This window comes from Sciurus carolinensis, chromosome 19 (assembly GCF_902686445.1).
Source record: "Sciurus carolinensis chromosome 19, mSciCar1.2, whole genome shotgun sequence".
In the NCBI taxonomy this organism is placed as follows: domain Eukaryota; kingdom Metazoa; phylum Chordata; class Mammalia; order Rodentia; family Sciuridae; genus Sciurus; species Sciurus carolinensis.
The window spans coordinates 19,996,284-20,015,369 of NC_062231.1; the positions used below are offsets into that span (position 1 = coordinate 19,996,284).

A 19,086-nucleotide genomic window follows, 5' to 3' on the forward strand; every position below is an offset into this window, starting at 1 on the left:
CTTGGGAGGTGGAGCAGACGTATGCAGGATGCCACCTATTCCTGAAAAAAAGAGTTAAAAAAAAAAAGTACCCCAGGGGCTGGGGAGATAGCTCAGTTGGTAGAGTGCTTGCCTTTTAAGCACAAGGCGCTGGGTTCAATCCCCAGCACCATAAAAAAAAAAAACCCAGAGAGGCAGAGAGAACGCAGAAACAGGAAAGAAATATTAGACAGCAAGATCCTGGGCAAAGCACAAAAGGGGAGCCCCAATCTGGGCACCAGACAGAATCAAAAAACTGGCCTCCTCCAGGAGTTCCTGGTTTGAAAAAGAAGTTTCCAGTGCAGCATTTGGTTCACCGGGAGACATCTCATCAGTGAGGGGGCGTCACCAGCAGCCCCGTATACCACGGGAATTCCTAAGGATACCCCAACTGGAAAGAGATGGCCTGGAGCAGCCAGCAAGCTCTGGTTCCAGCTGGGGAGGAGATGGAGGTGGGAAGCAGCCCTCGAAACTGGTGAAACAGCCCTTTCCAGGAATAAGGAACCCCACAGCTTTACCAAATAAGGCAAGTGAAAGCTAAAAGCCAAGGGGACCCGTTCAGGCTGCAGCTCTGCTAAAACCAGCCAGCTGGATGGCAGAATTGAGGACCCCAACCCCACTAGCCTGGATGGCACACAGGAAGAGAAGAGGCTAAGAAGCCACCGACGGAAGAGGACTTTGCCAAGGAGAGGTCTGGGACACCCTGACCCCAGCCGGGCCACAATCTTGAGGAAGTTTCAGACCCACAGAGCTCAATGTTGCCCCGTGAAACACAGAAGGCCAACTGGGGGCGGGTTTGTGCTCAGATTCCCACACTATTTCCCCGAGTCCAGTTTCATATCATAAAGTTCAGATATAACAAGTTATTATTATGGATGTAGTTATACAAGGAATTCCATTCTTCAAAGTGAAAATATTTACGAGACTACTTCCGTTTAAACATTTATTTCAATGTTTTTTTTTTTTTTCTTCCAAATTAGGTCCAAATTTCCTGTTTTAGCCAATCTCCCTTATAAGAGAAATGGCTTCATTTAAAAAAAAAAAAAAAAAAATCTTTTCCTCCCTACATACACTAAGATTCCTGTATATGCTGAGAACTTTTTAAATAAATATTGGAAAGATGATTAAAGACTAGGGGTGTGCTAAAAAAAATAAAATAAAATAAAAAATAAAGCACCTCTCTCTAGGGTTCTTAGAGTTTTGCCACTGTCCTCTGCAGGTTTTGGAGAAGTGCCATCAGCCCCAAAGATAGTCGCTTTACGGTAGAAGAGTCACACGCACAAGTGGGAGATGGAGAACACATTCCACAGATTTTTCCAGAAAGTCTAGCATTGCTTTCACTTCCCCTGAGTCATTTAGGTTTCTGAAAGCACATCATCTCACACGGAAACCTAAGAGATGGCAAAGAAACTTTCACCGCCAAAGGGATGCCTGCAAAGGGTTAAGCGGCCAGGAGAAACCACACTGCTCCCGTCCTTTGCTAGCCTGCGTTTGCCTCCTTCTCTTGCAACACAGTCACTCACTTATCATCTTCCATCTTTTTTCTCTTTTTCTTTCTTTTTTTTTAAAGTTTGGAGATAACACTGATCTCAGCTAAGAATAGAGAAGCGCACAAAACTCTGTCCACCTTCACCCACGCTGCAGAACAGGCTGGATTCTTGCAGGGTGGTGGGCAGGCGGAGGAGGAGATGCTACCCGTCTCCTCCCAGCTCACTGAGAACTGGGTCAACTGGCTCATCCTGGAGGTACTCAGACGGGCTGGAGCGTTTTCCTACACCCGCAGCAGGAACACAGGCTTTAGGCATTAAATTAACCAGCTGTTCCTCTGGCATGCACTGACATTTTTGGATCCAAAAGCTTGTTTATCTCCTAGGAGGAGAGGGAAATTGCCTATTTGATAAAAATAAGAGGCATCAAGCCTCTCAAATTCAGAGCTTGATCTCTGAGGTCGGTTTTGTGATGTGACAATACACGCTGGATTCGGGGAAACCCTTCCTGGTCGGGAGCTCAGGCCAGGCAGGGAGCACTGTGTTCCAGTCGCCTGCACAGAACAGCTAAGAGAAGTCAGCACCAGGAAATGTGCTGAGCCCTGCAAAGGCAGCACAGCCCTGTCTGGATGACTCTAACCTCTCATCTATTTCTTTCCATCCCTGCCCATCTTTTTTATTGTTTTCAAAAAATAATCTGAAAAAAAATTCACAAAATCTTCAATACCCAAATCAAACAGACCACAATTTTTTTAAAAAAATTCTGAATTATTTTAAGCATCTCTGACAGTCTGTGGGGGCATGATATTTCAAGCCCAAGGGGACAAACACAGGTCCCTCCAACACCAGAGGAGCTTCGGACTGACCGTGCAGGAGCAGATCTAGGGCATGATTTGTGGCCTGTAGGACTGAGTTATAAACCAGGGCAGAAAACAACACAGTTTCCCCTACAGTCATTTTTGCATCACAAATGATTTCTGAGCATTTGGTTATTTTTAGCACTTCATACAGTGGAGTCTGCACAAAGCAAAAATAGATGTTTGCTTCATATAAAACTTGTAATGGGGTGGGCGTTGCTTGTTGTCCCAGACTTATTTAATACTGAATTGAGATCGTCCCAATATAGATTGCCACTATCATCCCAAATTTCCCTAAAAGAGGTTTATATAGAACATGGCAAGCAAGGTTCTATAGGTTTAAGCAGCCAACATACACCGTGCTAGGCTGGAAACAGCAGAGACGTCTGCTGGGAGCTTTTAATCCCGCACTGGGGATGTGCTTTGTGGCTGCAGGCAGGCCCCTTGGACAAGAGGCTCGGGGCTTCACTGGAGTGGACAAGCTGCTCCATCTCTCAGGGCCCGCTGCCCTGCTCTGGCCGCCTCCGAACAAACCGTCCAAGTTGGCTGGGCTGTTAGGACCGATCTGGGCCCCTTGGAAGAGGTTCTTGGAAAAATCGCTTGGAAATTTTCAGCATCTGGAACAGGTGGTATTTTAGCTTTGAGTCTGGCACAGAAGGGTGAGGACTGCTTTCCCTCGTAGGGCCAAGGCAGTTAAATCCTAAGGGTTATGGAGTCCAGTGTTTAATGGACTTCCTAACATAATGCAGGGTAGTTACAGAAAACAAAAAAAAGTACTGTCTGGTCTGAGGTGTGTACTTCCCAGCCCTCTTGCTTGATGTTTCCCGTGGGAGGAGAATCTGCCCAGGTGTGGCCTCTCTGTGCTCCTTCAATCCCTCTTCCCAAGGGGAGGTGGCCCCGCTGGGGGATGGGTAGGCTGGGCATTCGGTCCAGCCCCTGTGGCTTGCCCACAGAGAGGGTCAGCTCTGATGAACTTGGCAATGGGAACTCTGCCTCTGGAGGGGGTAGGGGGACAAGGCCAGCTGTGAGGAACTTCTAACAAGCCTGTGAGACAACAGGGTGAAGCCACTTCCTTCCCAGTCCTACCAGTGAGCTGGGGAACAAAGGCCTGGCAAGCTCCCCCTCTGCTCATCCATCTCCTCCCTGAATCACTTGTGCTCCCTGCCGGCCATAGTAGGAGATGAGATTACCAAGCTAATGGGTACAGTTACAGGACGAACCTGGGGGGGCCTTTGGGGTCCTCCTGTCTCCCCTGTGGAAGGCTAGAAGGAACGGCTAGATGAGTCATTGGAAACACCACTTGTCTAAACCCTTGACCACAGTTTCTACTTTAACCTGAAACTAACCTTCCTCTGCATCCCTGAGTGTTTCATCATGTTAATGTTCTCCATGAGCAGCACTGTGAAACGTAGCATATGGTTAAAAAAAAAAAAAAAATGTTTTCAAGGCTTAATTTGATTTAGCATTCAAAAATGCAGTTAGAGCTAATTGTCCAATCCAGATACAACGTGCCTGAATCTGCGGGGAACGGGATGGCTTTTAAAAAAAAGGAACACAATTCCCCATAAAGTCTACCTCCACCAGCATCGCACACAGCACCAGAAAAATCTGAGCACCGTCATTCTGCCTGAGAATGCTAATTCTCGATTCTCTCTCATTAAAAACTCTAGCTCAATTCGCTAACGTGAACTTTGCTGCAGAAAGGAACCTGGATCAGTAACAGACTTTCCATTTAAAGGGACACTGGACACACTCAATTAATGATCACTGTTCCTCTCCTCCAAGCACACCCAAGCCAGCATGTACATGTGTGAGTGTGTTCTATACATATGAAGTTGCTTAATGCAGACAGCAAGTACAGTGAGCCCACTATCGATGGGTTCCACACCCCTGGACTCAACCAGCATGGAGATCAAAACTTTAAGGACAAACAAGTGTGCCTGGAGTGAACACGTACCATTGTCATTAACAATGCAGTAACACAACTGACATAGCTTTGACACTGTATTAGGTATTGTAAACTCTCCAGAGATGATTTTAAGTCTACAGGAGGATATGCTCAAGTTATATGCAAATACCACACCATTTCATCTAAGAACTTGAGCATTCATTAATTTTGGTATCTCTGAGAAGGCCTGGAATCAATCTCCCATAGATAGGAAGGATGAAAATTTTAGGACTATTTGTTGATATTACAGTGGTATGATATCATTATGTGATATTTATAGCGTTCAACAGAAGCTTAATTGTATTATAGTTATTAGGTGCCTAGGATGTGCTATGCATGTACTCTATAGGATCATCTCATCTCACCCTCAGCACACACGTCTTTCAATCTTTTAGTGGAAACTGAGGCTGGAAGATATTCACCACGCTTCCCAACATCACATGGCTGATGAGTGGACAGGGCTGGAAACCAAGCCCAGGCCATCTGACCCCAAGCCTAGCACCAGAAGTCCCTGTCCAAACGGTGCTTCCTTGAACCAGAATGTTAACAGATAACTGCAGAGTAGCCACAGGACTGAGAGATGCACGCAAGTGAAATATTTTGATAGCCTGACATCAGGAATATCACATGGGTCAAATGTTTTGTTTCAGTCAGAATGACAGAAATTTCTGAATGACATGATAAAAACCGAAGTTGGCTTAACCTCTTGAGCCCCACGCCCTTGATGACGGTTACCTTCTTCATTTGATGTTGGCCTACACAGACCAGTGTAAGGGCTCAGTGCTCACAGCTAACACAAAGTACAGGGAAAATCTACCGTAAGAAAAACCTGAGGTTCGGTCACCCTTAATGCTTTTTCTATTCTTCGGAAAGCCTACACCTTTCATTATGGCAATCATGGGGCCCCATCAGCAGGTCAATCTTAGGCACAAATGTCGCTGGAGTATTATGGCACTGTGATCAGTGACAACTCAAAACCTGAAGCAGCCCACCACAAAATGCAGGACCAATGGGCTGGGCCAACACCAAAGTCCCTGCTTGCTCCGGGGACATCAGGAATCCCATAATTCTCCCCAGCAAAACAATCTGGAAGAACAACTGGCTCAGCACCCCTGGGGTCAGATGGACCTTCTCATCTGAGCATTCATCAAGAGCAAGGAAAATTCATCAAGAGGGTCAAATTGAACCATCCCCTCTGACATCTTTGCATTCTCTGACACCATCACTCAAAGGAAAGAAAAAGTCTCCAGAAATAAAAACGTTGAAAAAAAATCTGTTTATAGAATTTTATGTAATTACATTTTTAGCCTCATATCAGACAATTTAAAAAAAGAAACATGCCTACACGGAAGCTCAACTTATTCACTTATGACCTTTAAAAAGCCCAATAGTGTCAAGCACTGTACTAATATGAAAATAGTATTTTTTCTCATTCGTCTAGGTCTAAACAAACTATGTGCTAGAAGGACGAGTATTTCAAGATGCATGTGGAATGTGCAGTCTTTATTATCACTGATTGTCAGATAAGTTTCAGATAAAAACTATTACCCTTCAAGATTTTCTGTGTCAGCATATGCTATTTATGCACTAAGATTCGGGGGAGGTAGCAGTAGAGAACAAGAAACCAAGATGGCGCCACCCAAATGTACTTACGGTACCCCAATACCGACTCCCCATCAACCATCTCATTTCCTTTATAACTGTCATTCTTGGGATTACAGTCAGTTCTGTTATAATGTGACAATTAATGAACTCAAAATCTTATTTGATTGAAAATGATATCATAATTTTTTCCATGAGGTCAAAAGGAATTGGAGGTTAGAGACTTTCCATTATGAAGTCATTTTCCTGGACAAATCTCAATGGCAAAACTATTTTTGTAATTATTGAGCACCTTGTTATTCCAAGCTATTACATATAGAGTACCTTGTGATGACAAAGCTGAAAAAATACAAGTCAGTTGATCAAAACCAAGGAAAACCAAACTATCACTCAGGAGTTTGTGAGTGATCCGAGAGGTCTCTCTAATCTCCAGGTCTCTGGACTCTTGCTTGTCAGCGTGGTTTTTATGGTTTGGATGTGATATGTTCCCCAAAAGCTCATGAATGAGACCATGCAAGAAGGTTCAGAGAGAAAATGAATGGGTTATGAAATCCAGTCAGTGGATTAATCCCATGATGGGATTAACTGAGTGTAAGTGAAGGAGGGGAGGGTGTGGCTGGAGGAGGTGGGCATTGGGGGTGTGCCTTTGGGGTACATATTTTGTATCTGGAGAGCAGAGTCTCTTTCTGCTTTCTGATCTTCACATGAGCTGCTTCCGTCTGCCACCCTCTTCCGCCATGATGTCCTGCCTCACCTGGAGCCCCGAGGAATGGAGCCGGCCTTCTATGGACTGGGGTCTATGAAGCCACGAGCCCCCACATAAATTTTTCCTCCTCTACAAGTGTTCTGATTGGATCTTTGAGTCACAGCAGCAAAGAAGCTGACTTAAACAGTGGTCCACCTACTGGCAGCGACATCACTCCTCGGGGCTTGGAGGCAATGCGGGGCCTAGCCCTCCCTACGGAGCCACAGGGCCTGTATTTCTAAGATCCTTGAGTGACAGCCTCGTACACTAAAACCCAAGAAAAAGTGCTGTACACCATGCACACGAACCCAGCAGACTGCACAGGATGAAGGAACCCAGGGCCAACTAGCAACCTGCGACCCCCACAGTACAGCTGTGGAGAGTCCCGAGGTTCTATCACTGTGTGCCCAAGTCCCCAGATGAATCGTATATTACCAGTGGGGATCTGCGGAACGCGAAGCTTTTTCCTAAACGACCTGTTTAGGAAGAGTTCCTCTACTTCCTCTACTGACACCTTCAGTGGACTTCAAACTCCATGAGGGCAAAGAGTTTTTTTGTTCATTCGTTTTTATACAGTAGGATCCTGAGCACACAGTAGGTACATGCTCAATAAGCGTGTGATGAATGAAGAAATAGGTGAAACAATTACTCATCAAGAAATCCCTGATTTTTAGCCAAATCTCTGCGGATTCCTCAGCAGTGACTTCCCTGGCTCTGGGTGTCCCCGTGTCTCCTAAATGACAGGGTGGAACAAGCAGCTTATCCATCAGGTTTGTTCCAGCTCTGAGGTCTGAAGAGGAAGATTCCTTTGGAGCCCAATTTTTACTTAAATGTCAACCTCATTCATCCTAAAATAAAATGTCCAGCACACAACCCAGCAGCCATGGAGAACAGGCTCAATTGCCGGAACCTGTCCCACCACCGATCCCTCCAAACTAGTGCTTGCCACCTCCCCTCCTCCTAGTTCAAATTTTCTTTTTCTGTCTCAGAAGTTCGCCTGCCTCCTCACAGAATGCTGGTTTTCTCCTTCCAAGCATTTGCCTTCCACCATCGTCTCTCTCTACCGAAATTCCCAGTCATCCCTTCTCACAGTTCCGCCCACGCCTGCTTGTGAACAGCCTGGTTCCAGGTCCACCCACACCCACAGAACCCAGGGCTGGAACCCAGGAACCAACACCTTCCACTTACCACCAGGGCATTTCTATATTCCATACCCTCAGGTCCAGAACCCATGATCCCAAAGCCAACCGGGGTCCTCTCTACGCTAACGGCCCAGCAGCCTGGGCCCTGTCCATCAGTGTGTTCCACTGTGTTTACAGTCAATCCTTCCATACCACCTTGTAAAGCTTGCTACTTACTATTGTAATTTTGTTCATTCACTACGATGAAAAGAAGCAACCGAAACCATTCTGTGCCCCATAGTTCTGAGACTATGAACCTCTTGCAGAGCTGGCTAACATTTTTTTTAAAAGAGGTGTCAGGGCTGGGGAGAGAGCTCAGTTGGTGAAGTGCTTGCCTTACAAGCACAGGCCCTGGGTTCAATCCCCAGCACCACGAAAAAAAAAAAAAAGAAAAAAAAAAGAAAAAAATAGAGGGGTCAATATTTCCAGCCATGACTACCCCACCGCTCTTACACAGACCCACATCACCTTCCCTACAAGGTCACTGTAAGCTCTGGATATTAAATATGTCAAAATAACAACACATCAGCCACTAGATACACAGTCTTGGGTTTCAGTTATTGTTCATCCATGGAGAAAAGTACACAAATCCTAAGTAGAGAACTGAATTTTCACCAATGAACACACTTATGTAAGTGCCCCGACCAAAGAACTGAACACCACGTCCACGCCAGGGCTGCCCCTCCCATGGCACCTGAAGTCGTATCTCTGACTCTCTTGCGTTGACAGACCCCTGGCTACCTACTCAAAGACCCCAGGTGCCAGGAACCCTATTTAAAAACCATTTCTTCTAACAGACCAGTAAGACCTCATGGCTCAAGGCCATGAGGCGGCGTGAACTGGCAGAGACAACGACGTCCCAATCCCCTAACACTGCCGACGCATCGGAAGCTCTCCTGCATGGCAAGGGAGACCACTTAAGGCACAAGGACTCTGGTCACCGGTGTGTGCAGCTCCTTCAGATGAAGCAACGCTTCTGTCAGCACTAACCTCATCGTAAGCCCAGCTATCACACGTGCTTCCGATCCAAGAGCTCCCCAAGTTCAGGGAAGCAGGTAGGAGGATGCCAGGAACATCCCAAACCGGGAGGAAAAGCCCACTGTTGTTGTTGTTTTCGATATTTTGGCATCCTTTATGAGAAGGATAGAAGCTTCCATGATGTCATTCACAGACTTGTCCACAGACCATCTCCCCTGCAGCAGGAAGGCCTGGCTCTGAGTTATGATGCCCATTTCCAGCATTCACTGTGCAAATGAGGCGCTGTCCTCACTGTACAATAGGAAATGTGATTGCAGGTAATGGAGAGCAGCCAGGACGCGGTTAGGAAGGGTGCTCTGGGGCCAAGCGGACAGAGACAGGCACTTCCCGTCCCTCCCTGCGCGCTGTGTTTCCCTGAGCTTGGAGGAGGCAGCTGCCCTTCCCACTCCGACCTCGTCGGGAGCGACGGCTCACAAAGCAACAAGAGCTGGAGAAGGCCGCTGGGAGCGGGAGGCCTGGATTGGAGGCATTTGCCTTGGACATGACCCCACCTAGGGCACCACGTCTACCCGAGGCGTCTCCGTCATGATGGCCGCGCAGCTGAGATGCAAGGACACAAAGCATTCTTTTACCTTCTAAGGACTACTCACTCTTTCAGATGTTGAGATGCAATTCCGGCCTTTTTGGGGTTTACATGCTTTTGGGGGAGACTGCCAGTGAGAAAATCACAAATGGAAACAGGATGCGGCCAGGAAGGGGCTTGGGGTGCTTGGAGCAAAAGAAAACAGGGTAAGAGAAGAGTAATCTGGGTGAGTATTTTTAGAGCAAGGATTTTGTGAAGGTCTCTTTGGAGAGGTCACAGCTGAGCAGCTCCTGAAAGAAGGGAAAGTGTGAATCAATCAAGTGTCCATGAATAAAGCTGCTCAGGTTGCAATATATCAAGTGCAAAGGCCCTGGGGCAGAAACAGCCTTAGTGTGTTTAAGGCCCAGTAGGAAACCAGCGTGACTGAAGCCGATGAACTAAGGGATCAGAATCTTTTAGGACATTATAAACCAAGGGGACAGCTTTGGACTTTTTTTTTTCAGTGTGATGGGAGTCACTAGAAGGTTTTAGGCCAAGGAGTGACAAGATTCAGTGTAGTTCTTAAAATATCACTCTGGTTGCTCAGTAGAGCATGGATTGCGGGGGCGAGGATGCCAGCAGGTAGGAGACGAGTGGCATGGCCAGGCAGGGGCCAAGAGTGATTAGGAAAACGGTGGCATTGACGGACAAGAGGAGATCAGTCAGATGTCGACGTAATCTGAATATAAACAGGAGGATTTGCTGAGGGACTGGATTAGGGGATGAGAGAGAGAAGTCAGGAAAGACACGATCAGCCACATGTCACAATGCAGATCGACTCTGCGGAGTCAACCAGCGAAACAGCCCGACCAAAGAAACGCAAATACCACGTGACTCCTCTTACGCGAAGTAGCTCAAGCCGACAAAATTCTAGAAACGGAAGGTAAATTGTACCTACCAGGGGCCAGGAAGTGGGTAAAAGGGGAACTGTCTATTGGACATGGAGTTTCGGATTTGCAAGATCAGAGCGTTCTGGAGGTGTTTTTCATACAAATGTGAACATTTTTCACGCTACTCAACTGTATACTCAAAAATGCTTAAGCTGGGCCTGGGGGTGTAGTTCAGTGGCAGAGCACCTGCCCTGGGTTCCGTGACCAGCACCGGAACAAAGAAAATGCTTGGGACTGGGAGATTTCCTTACATCTCCGTAAATGGCGATTTACTGGGAGAAGACTGGGAGACGCTGGCTTCGGAGGAGGAAATCAAGTGGTCCGTTGTGGTAGAAGTCTGAGAAGCCCACAAGATCTATCCGAGGGGAGATGAGGAAGAGGATCCGTTACATGAGAGTCTGGGGCTCAAGGGAGAAGTCTAGGTGGGGACGGAACTCGAGTCATCAGGACCAGATCGGGAATGGAGAAGGAAGAGCTGAAGATGGAGGAGTCAGCCCTCCTCAAGAGCAATCCAGGAATAGCCAGTCCATGAGCCAAGATTCTGAGACAGGAATCAGTCGCAGACTGTGAGATCAGAGTCGGGGTTTGAGCCACAAGGCTGTGAAGAATTGGGATTGAGGTGGCCACGATGAGTCATGAGAGAGAGAAAGGAAGAGAGGGAGGATCGCAGATGAACAGAGGTACGCAGATTCTCACAGACAAAAGAAAAGAGCTCCCCAGTCCCAGGTCTGGTGAGACCAACGCGGTCTCCTCTCCAGCAGGAAAATATTCCTGTGCCTGTTACGTGTACAGTAATCCTAAAGCCGGCTTGACTAGGTCTCTGTTCTCTACCACCAAGCAATCCCTGATGAATCCCTGAGGAAACGAGCTCACACATGTGGTGCTGAGTCAAATCGACTGTTCTCAGTCAAAATTCCAACTCTCGGGAGATGCGTGGCATCATCTGGCTAATCTTCACTCCTCCACGCACCCAGGGCCTCCGCGTGGACTTTGGCAGTGCCTCACCAGCACAGGTGGGGTGGCCTGCTCTGCCCTTGACTGTGGACTCGGCCCGAGTGACAAGCTGAGGTCAGCAGAACAACATGAGCAGAGGCTTCACGGGCTTGTGTGCTGAGCCTCGCTCTCTAGAACCACCGGGAGAACAGAGCCACGGGGAGCACGGCCAAGTCACCCAGGCACCTTGCCCCGTCCAGCATCCAGCAGCCCCCATGCACGTGGACAGGCTCATGCAAGGTCAGCAACGTCTCTGTGACCCCAGATGCGTTAGCCATGAACACCTGCTGTGTGCCCACGAGGTGTTGTAATGGCTGTGAGGCAAAGACAACTGATACATGCAAACACTGATGAGATGCCATCGACCTTTAGTCTATCCACAGTTATCCCCACTGACAAGGGAGGATGACTGACACCCCAAAACGGCCAACTATGGATGATAAAAAAAAAAAAACCAATGATAAAGCAAAAGTTAGAGCTTTGAACAGATCAAGATGACATAGGCTTATGTGTCCCAGCTATGGTAACAAATAAATAAATTAATACAGGGGAGAGCGGGGTTGTAGCTCAGTGATATGCAATGATCCAAATCCAGGAGATGCTCAAGAGCTAGGAGAAGAGATGAAACAAATAGCAATATAACCCTTACCTGTTATACCAGAGACCCATTAACACAAAATATTGGTAAATATCAGTTCTTGGTCAGCCAACGGTTCAAAAATATTAAATCCCCACAGAAAGGTCTTTCCTTGAACCTGAATATAATTATCTTCAGATCTTTCCTAGACATTCAGAAACACATAATACAACAGGCATGAAGTGATACATATACACAGTGGAATATTACTCAGCCATAAAGAAGAATGGAATTATGGCATTTGCCAGTAAATGGATGGAACCGGAGACCATCATGGTAAGTGAAATAAGCCAATCCCCAAAAACCAAAGGCCAAATCTTCTCTCTGATATGTGGATGCTGACTCACAGTAGGTGGTGGGGGAGGAGTAGAAGTTCACCAGATTGGATGGGGGGGGAATGGAATGGGAAAGACGGTAGAATGAATGGGACATCACTTTCCTGTGTTCATACATGAATACATGACCAGCCTTCTCCACATCATGTACCACCACAAGAATGGGAAGCGATACTCTTGTATGTATGATATGCAAAAATACATCCCAGCACCCTGTAAAACTAAAAAGAACAACAACAACAAAAGAACACGCATGAAGGCACTGAACTGCTCATCTTCAGAAACCACAGCTGGAGTTCAAGGTGAACAAAGCCTAAGGTTGAGAACTGAGTTCCCAAACTCTGCAACTCCCAGGATGAGCTCAAAGCCCCACACCAAATACCAAAGTGTCCACGCGCCCTTCTAAAGACCCCCTCAAACAGCTGTGTGACCCAGGCTGGCAGACACACGGGCTCCGTGCTTCCCGGTTTGGGGATCGTGGATTTCACGATCCCTCTTAATACACAAAAAGAGACTGAAGCAAGTTTTAAAAGGCAGCCACCAGAGATCCGAGTTTCAGAAGCCATGGGTGATGATCAGCAAGGCACCAGCCTCTCACACACTGAGGCTTTGACAAATTTACTTCCCAGAGCAAGTGTGGTCAGGAAAATGATTTCACTGATAAAAGCCTTACCGATGATTCGCTCGTGACGCTGTAAAGCAGCTGCAGCGTTGCAGTTACCGTAAGAAACACCCGGACACACGGACATATGGTGGTAATGTTAGAAAGTCCGCATCTGAAAACCGAACGTGGCATTTCACGTGGGAGACCAAGCGTAGGAACTTATCTTCCACACTGTCACCGGATGGACTTTCGACATAACCGAATGAAAGGCGGTGCTCTCTGGATCCCCTAGGCCTGGCACGTAAGGGGCATTTGGCAGAACTCCATGGAAGGAGTGTGAATGGAAGGGAAGAGGAGAACAGGAGGGAAATTAAACAGGGAAAGAGGGAAACACATGCCGGACCCCAAAGAATCTCGGCAGAACCAGCAAGGACACAACTAGTTCCGACTGTTGCGGATCACATCGAAGTTTCTTCTGGAGGGCTGGAGATGTGGCTCAGTTGGTAGAGCGCTTGCCTCTCAAGCACAAGGCCCTGGGTTCAATCCCCAGCACCGCAAAACAAAGTTTCTTCTGGGTTTTGGTTCTGCTGTTTCCTAAAACATTGTCCCTCATTTTTAGCACAACTCCACGTCAGGTGATCTTACCCCTCTCAGGTCCCTGCATTCAGACTTCCCCACCCCCACCCCACGGCACTGTCTGGCCGAGATCTCCAGTGACCGCATACCTGGAAAGCTAATGGGCAGCTTTCCCACCAGACAAGTTGTGCTCACTGGGGGAGGGATGGTAAGTATTCTATCATCCAACCTCTGCCTGTTAAACAAGAAAACCTGACTGCTGTGGACGCAGCTCCTGCCGTAGGCCCAACAGACCAAACAAAAATGGAGTCACTCGCGTTAAAGGCCTACACCACCAGGCTGGAACTAGGTTGGTTATCTGACCTTCAAAGAAATCACGGAGCAGGGGAACGAATAACCAAATCTCCAAACCAACCAACTTTACCTGGCTCGATAAGGAAGTCTCTCTGCTTGGAACCTTACCAAAAAGGAATCTGACGTTATGTGACGCGAACCAATCAGCCTTTCCTCTGTTATTCTGTTTCCTCGCTCGCTTGACAATACCCACCGGTCTGCTACTGCCCCATGGGAGAGCTCATTCTACTTTGTAGAACGGAGTCGCCCTGCTCATGAATCTTAAAAAAAAGTCAATTCAATCAACGACTAAATTTGCTGTAGTTTTGCCTTCTGACGCGCGCCTTCAAGAACGAGCTCAGGCGCCACCTCCCCTGAGAAGCCCTCCAAGATCCAGCCCACAGGCCCGCTCCGTATGGTGGACCAGTGTCTTCCTTTCCGAGCTCCGACGGTGCTTTCTGCCTGTGTCTAGCACCTTCTACGCTGCACGGCAATCCCTGCTGGCATGTCTCCTTTCCTACAAAAATTTAAGTTCCACAAGAAAAGGCATCTATCTTCTCGGGCTTTATCTTCTCACTTCCAACCTGCAGCATCTCACTCAGGAGTTCAACCAGGAGTTAACCTATTAGCCATCGGAACTTTTCTCCTTATCGTTACCGTTACAAGACGAGATTAAAGAAAGAGGAATAACTACAGAAAACCAGTGATAAGAACGAATGAGGCTGTCCAATGCTACCTAAGTCAGAACTGAAAGATTCTTCACTCCTTCCGTTAGGTGGACCTATCACAAGTCACACCCTCGGCTCTCACCACGTATCATCCCATTTAATCTCACAGCATCCCAGCGGACTGCTCTGGCGGCCCAGTGGTAGAATTCTCACCTGCCCATGAAGCTGGTATTATTAATATCCCCACTTTACAGATGAGGAAACTGAGGCAAGAGAGGTAGAAGGACTTTCTCACGGTCATACGGGTCATAAGTGGCCAACGCAGGGTTCCAGGGCCAGCTTTCCCCATCCTCCCGCTCCAGAGGTGCACCCAGATGAAGACTGGTGAGGGGAGGGGTGCTGAGGCCGGGAGCAGAGGAAGACAGGTTTCCCAAGCTTCGAACCTCCAGGAGGCACCCCACCTGCGTTCCCCACACCTTCCCTGGGTCTTCCACCTGTCTAACCTGTGTGACTCTGGACAGCAACCAACTCACCCTGGGCCTTGGCTACTGCTAGATTTCCTTCTGGCACCAAGAGCAATGGAAACCAGTTTTGCTTCTCCTGATTTCCTCCCTGGGAGGTTAAAAGCTTGGGAAACCCCTGCTCTTGCAGTGCGTTTAAGTGATAGAGTGGCAGCGAGGGTCTGTCTGTCCATCTGTCCATCTGTCCTGGGCCAAACAATGCAGGCTATTTCTGCCCCCTCCCCGCCTCTGACCTGGCTGCGAACTCTGACCTTACCTGGCCTCACTCCTGGCTCAACTGACCCCCCGGCCCATGACTTATCTTTAAGCTCTCTGTTTACTCAGAGCTGAGGTTCGAGAAGCTGATTCAACAGCTCATAGGGGAGACTGGGATAAAGGTCAATAAATTCTGGGAAAACAAGTCCTATGCAACAAAATACTGCTCATCTATGTCGGCAGGTTCATTACCTGCTCCTGTGAAGAGCAACGCTTGGACACAGGACTTGAGGGCTGCATTTCAGGGCCGTCTAAAATATATTCACTATCTGGTCCTTAGTTTGGCTTACGAGTTCTTCCAAGTCACTGACTTTAACATTTTGTTGGTCCTAGGAATTTATGGCTCTGTCCTCCCTCCCTAACATGCTTCTCTGCAGTTCATCTGAGGTTAGGTTGCAGTTCCTCCTGTAGCAACCTGGCTACCAGGAAGGGCCGTGGGCAAGACAGGGCTGAAGTCACACCACTGTTTGTGTCAGGTTTTTTGCTGCTGTGACTAAAGGACCCTGCCACAACAATGACAGGGGAGGAACAGTTTACTTGAGGGCTCATGGGTTCAGAGGTCCCAGTCCATAGAAGGCGGGCTCCATTTCTCAGGGTTTGAGGTGAGGCTGAACATCATGGCGGGAGAGGGTGGCGGAGGGAAGCAGGTTACATCACAGTGATCAGGAAGCAAAGAGAGAGACTCCACTCTCCAGATACAAATATGTACCCCAAAACCACACCCCAGGGCCCGCCTCCTCCAGTTACCACTCAGTTAAGCCCACGGGGGATGATTTCACAGATTGGTTTAAGGCTCTCACAACCCAATCATTTCTTCTCTGAACCCTCTCACATTGGCTCACACGTGGGCTTTTGGGGGGAACACCTCACATTCAAACCATAACATGCCACTCAGATTCACCATGGGCCAATCTGCATCTCCTGGCACAAGTCTGAGGCCAACCTGGTAATGGATGAAAAGGACAAGGAGCACACCTACACCATAACGTGCAGAAACATCATGTCTATTTTGGTACTGATATGACTACGGAAACATAAGAATTTGCTTTTCAAACTACTTTGACATTTGCCCCTAAATTTCTGGGATTGCACTCAATTTAATTCCCTAGACGTTCTTTTTTAAAATCCGTTTCAGTATCAGTCCCACTTCCATTTAGCAGAGAGTCCACCATTTAATAGTTTGCAGAACCTGCCGCAGTTCCAAAGAGAATCCATAACGACTTGTGTGCTCCTCTTGGGAAGATCATCAATAAGCCCGCTCACCTTGGGAACACACTCTGCTGCGTGCACAGAGGCGCTTTCTGGCCCCAAGCAGGAATGAAGGAGGCTGTTTACTTCTTGGCACTAAGAGGCAAAATTTAATTTAAGTGTTCATGAGCTTTTCATCTTCAAAGTGCTTCACAAATATTAACTAATTAATCTCTGCAGTCCTGCTGTATATTACGTAAGATCTTTCAGGGATACAGACCAAGGGAGGCACTGAGCAGGCCAGAGGGGAGAAGTAGGAAGATCAGAAACCACCCCAACACTGAGAAGGAACTGCCCTGGGGCTGGGGCTGTAGCTCAGTGGTAGAGCGCTTGCCTAGCACCTGGGAGGCACCGGGTTTGATCCTCAGCACCTCATAAAAATAAATAAACAAGGGACTGTAGTTGTGGCTCAGTAGTAGAGTGCTTGCCTGGCATGTGTGAGGCCCTGGGTTCAGCACCACATGTGAATAAGTAAAATAAAAAAGATCCATTGACAGCAAAAAAAAAAAAAATTTAAAAATAAATAAATCAATTAATTAATTAAAGGCATGTGTCCCTCTACAACTAAAAAAAGAAAATTTTAAAAAAAGAAAGAACTGCCTTTCACCTGGAGGCTTAGTGGGCGTGGTGTGCACCTATGTTAGACGTCACTGCTACCCAGGCATCCAGAAGTTTAAAATCAATAGGAAAAACAGAAATGAACACCAGAACTGATGAGCTCATGAAGCCAAAGATTCCTGGGTTCCCCCAAAAGTAAAGCAAGGACAAGGACGGAGCCACCTCCGGGGCTGCTTCCAAGGAAGGACTGAGGCAGCCCCTCAGTGAGGCGCCTCCTGCCCAGCAGAGCGCAGTGAACACAGGCTGCTGTAACTGGAAGGGGCGTCTTGGCTTCAGGATTCAGCAGCTTCAGGACATGTGCAGGCATTGTTCACTTGCCACCTGTGAGCACCGGTACGCTTAGCCAGCTTACCTGCATCTGTCAGGGGCTGAAATGCGCCACCCCAGAATGCCCGGGATGACGTCCGAACACCCAGGAATTCAGACAGTGCCCTAAGCCCTTCGGGCTGCCTAACAAATCACCCTGAGCTGGCTGAGCTGCAGCAGCATGTCTTTCTCACAGACCTGCCAGCCAAGGCAGAGTCCTGCGAAGGCCCACTTCCAGGGTCATAGGTGGCATCTTCTTGCAAGGCCCTCACGTGGAGAGATGAGGGGACACTGATCATACCAGGGACGGGGTCAGCGCCCTCAAGGCCTGTCATCTCCTGGAGACTTCACTTCCTAAGGCCATGACATTGGACATCAGGTCTCAGGCTTTCACTGTTCGATTTTTTTTCTTTTTTATGGTACCTGGGATTGAACTCAGGGGTGCTTAATGACTGAGCCACATCCCCAACCCTCTTCTATATTGTTTTAGAGACGGGGGGTCTCACTGAGTTGCTTAGGGCCTCGCTAAGTTGCTGAGGCTGGCTTTGAACTCACGATCCTCCTGCCTCAGCCTCCCAAGCTGCTGGGATGACAGGCGTGTGCCACCGTGTCCAGCCTCACTATATGAATTCTGAGGGCACGAACCACCGCAGAATGTGGTAAGAGATTCACTGCAGACGTAAGTAGTTAAGATGAGGTCACACCGGAGCAGGGTGGGCCTGCTCTAATATAACTGGTGCTCTCAGAAGAAGGGCAAACCTAGAGAATGACACGCTCTCCAGAAGAACAGGAAGGCGGAAGCAGAGATCAGTGTCTTGTAGCAGAAGAACGGTGCACGGTGCCCTGGAAGCACTTTGTGTTTTTCTGAATGAATATATGAGTACCACCTTCAAAGGTGAGCTATTTTCAGCTCAGTGCAAAGTCCTGTGGTTTATTCAAGGAGGAACCACGAGCAGCTGCCATTGTAAGATTCTGGAAAATCTCAACCTACAGCGCTGGCAAAAGTAAAACCTGAGATATTGGTAATGCACATTTAAATGATCTCTACTGTAAACAATTTGTTCGGTGTAATACAAACATGTCAGATATCCTTTCCTAAGTAATCTCAGTTTAAACAATTAGGCCAACTGCTTCACCCACTCAGTATTTTTTTTTTTTTTTTTTTTTGTCTGCATACTATCAGTAAAAATAAAAATCAAAAAATCTACGGTTATCACAAGGCAAGCTTTGGTAAAACGGGAGACTATTAAAATCCAAAATGCAAGCCTCGTTGCTGCAACTTGACATTATGGTCTAATAGTTTTTCTTATACAAATACAGGAATTAAGAATTTTTTAAAATACCAGGATATTTTGGTGAGAGGTATCTAAATCCCAGTCTTTTACATGGTTCATAAAGTAAGCAAGGGTGAATGCCGACGACCAAGGAGCCATTCAGTTTAACTTGTCTAAAATGCTTCTCTAAGGAAATCAGGCATCCTGAATCTTAAATGTGACTTTTTGAGGAAAAAGAAAAAAATGAAAAAAGAACACTAACAACAACACAAAAAAGGTTATCTGTTTACATTTTTAAAGAGCTATGGGCAGGTCTACAGTCCATGTTCTTTTAACACACATTAATTTTTTTTAAAATCCTTTATGTTACTCGAACTGAACCATTAGCAT

General features: G+C 47.3%; 1 protein-coding gene and 1 non-coding gene across 13 annotated transcripts in view; one reads left to right on the top strand and one right to left on the bottom strand.

Annotated features, from left to right (window-relative positions):
• The window catches only part of Itpr1 (inositol 1,4,5-trisphosphate receptor type 1), a 315,448-nt gene that overhangs the window by 231,661 nt on the left and 64,701 nt on the right, over nt 1–19,086 (bottom strand). The gene's annotated exons all lie outside the window — the stretch shown is intronic.
• Trnae-cuc (transfer RNA glutamic acid (anticodon CUC)) lies at nt 13,382–13,455 on the top strand. Its single transcript has one exon. It is a non-coding gene; the product is annotated as a tRNA-Glu (tRNA).